This window comes from Delphinapterus leucas, chromosome 11 (genome assembly GCF_059928025.1).
Source record: "Delphinapterus leucas isolate spDelLeu-1000000601 "Yukka" chromosome 11, BTC_Dleu_Yukka2, whole genome shotgun sequence".
NCBI lineage: Eukaryota > Metazoa > Chordata > Mammalia > Artiodactyla > Monodontidae > Delphinapterus > Delphinapterus leucas.
Genome location: NC_143139.1, coordinates 89,350,315 through 89,352,600, shown reverse-complemented (window position 1 = coordinate 89,352,600; position 2,286 = coordinate 89,350,315). Strand labels below are relative to the sequence as shown.

The following is a 2,286-nucleotide window of genomic DNA, read 5'->3' as shown; positions in this document are numbered from 1 at the left end:
ATATTTCCATAACAGTCAAATCTATACAGATAGAAGTAGGTTAGTGGTTGCCTAGGGATGGGGGGAGGGAGTTATGGGAAGTTGGGAATGATTGCTAGTAGGTACAGGGTTTCTTTGCAGGGCTATAAAAAAAATTCTAAAATTGATTTGGTGATGATTATACAATTCTGAATACACTAGAAAAAAACATTAAATTATACACTTTAAATAGATGAATTGTATGGTGTATAAATTACCTCTCAATAAAGCCGTTTTTTAAAAAAATCAATCAAGACAACCAATTAATTAGCTCAGTCAGACAATTGTCATTGCATCATTAAGATAGTCAGACACACCAATCAGACATTTTTGACTCAGTCCTTTCCTTTGTCTGGATATGCTAACCATCCCAAAATAGAGTATCTTACAGTGGCAATCATTTATTTAGCTCATAAATCTGTGGGTCCCCTGGGTGGTGCTGCTGGGCTGATCTTTCTGGGCTAGTTCATATGTCTATAGTCAGCTAGTCAGTCATCTGGGGGCTAGCTAGTTAGAGTGGTCTCCACTGCAGTGATTCATATCTGCCTCACGTGATCTCTCCTTCTCCAATGGGCTAGCCCAGCTTTGTTCACATGGAGATACTGGAGTTCTAAGAGGTTAAGTAGAAATCTGCCAGACCTCTTGAGCCCTACCCTGAAATTGGAAATTGGAACACAGTCACTGCCACCACATTCAGTTGGATAAAGAAGGTCATAAAGCCAGTCAGGATTCAAGGGGGGTGGACGTATGTCCCTGAAAAACCACATTGCAAAGGGCAAGGTTACAGGAGGCATTAAATAATTGAGGCAGCTTTTGTAATCAATCTATCCCATAGTCTTTGGGGCCATAAATCTAGCTTTTAACTTAATATTAACCACTCATCTTACAGGTAGCATTGGCCACGTTTATTGCTTCTTCTTGCAAAAGAGATCAGGCATACTTGACCTTCCATCAGATTTCTTAGTTGAAATTAGATTTAAAACTTCTCTAGGCTACTTATTTCCAAAAAAAAAAATGTTAAGGTTAAATACAAAGAGTATAGTATTCCATACTTATTTGCAGTAGAAGTCTTATGATCCATGGATATAAATAAGGCAGAGTTCAAGCTACCACATACTAGAGAGATCTGAGATTTCTCAGAATCAGAAAGCTATTTAGGGGGACTTCCCTGGTGGCACAGTGGTTAAGAATCCACCTGCCAATGCAGGGGACATGGGTTCCAGCCCTGGTCCGGGAAGATCCCACATGCCGCGGAGTAACTAAGCCCATGCGCCACAACTACTGAGCCTGCACTCTAGAGCCCGCGAGCCACAACTACTGAAGCCCGCATGCTACAACTACTGAAGCCCATGAGCCTAGAACCCGTTCTCTGCAACTAGAGAAGCCACCGCAATGAGAAGCCCGCGCACCGCAACAAAGAGTAGCCCCCGCTCACCGCAACTAGAGAAAGCCCGCACTTTGCAACGGAGACCCAACGCAGCCAAAAATAAATAAGTAAATAAATAAATAACTTTATTTAAAAAAATCTATTTAGGTAATACCTTCCTTGGAATGAAAACAGAGTACAGAAAATTCTTACATATCCAGTGTAATTCACCCATTCCAATCCGGTCAATTTATTGTGACCCCCGTGTAAGACACTGGGGATACAAGAAAGAACAATACCCTATCCTTTCCTTCCAGGAGCAGGTTGAGGTGAGAATAGGAAAAGAGAAGTTGCATTCTAGAATCCAGAGGGTGAGAGAATTTCAAGAAGGATAATGGCCAGTGAGCGGCACCAAAGGCATCTGAGAAGACGGCTAGAGTGGCAGTGAAAAGGATCCACTGGATTGGGCAGAGCTCATTCACTCTATAAATGTTAGTTGATTGCTTCTCAGCCTTTTGGCTAAGACCAAGTGTAGTATCTGCTCTTAGCAGTTTAATACAAATGTTAGTTGAGAAGTTACAATGTGCTAGGCCCTGTGTTGAATGCTAGAACACAGAATTAGTTAAGTCTCCTGGATCTCAAAGAACAGGCCAGCGGGAGAAAACAGACATCGAAATATAGCAATACAGTGTGAAAAGGTGTTTTGATGGAGGTTATCGGCCTCCTTACAAAGTGTGCTTTCAATGGAAAGAGAGCCACAGCAAGAACAAGACTGCTGCAGGATGGGTAATGAGGGAAAGATAAAGGTCACAGTAATTGAGGAGAAGAAGAAATCAGGGAGCAGCTTGAGGGCAAGGTTGAGTTCCGGGAAGTTTTCGGTTTGTTTTGTCTTTGCTTTTATT

The 2,286-nt window shown here is 41.9% G+C and overlaps 1 pseudogene; it reads left to right on the top strand.

Annotated features, from left to right (window-relative positions):
• Positions 1-1,883: 1,883 nt before the first annotated feature.
• On the top strand, positions 1,884-1,979 carry LOC115803703 (U2 spliceosomal RNA; annotated as a pseudogene).
• The last annotated feature ends 307 nt before the right edge of the window (positions 1,980-2,286 follow it).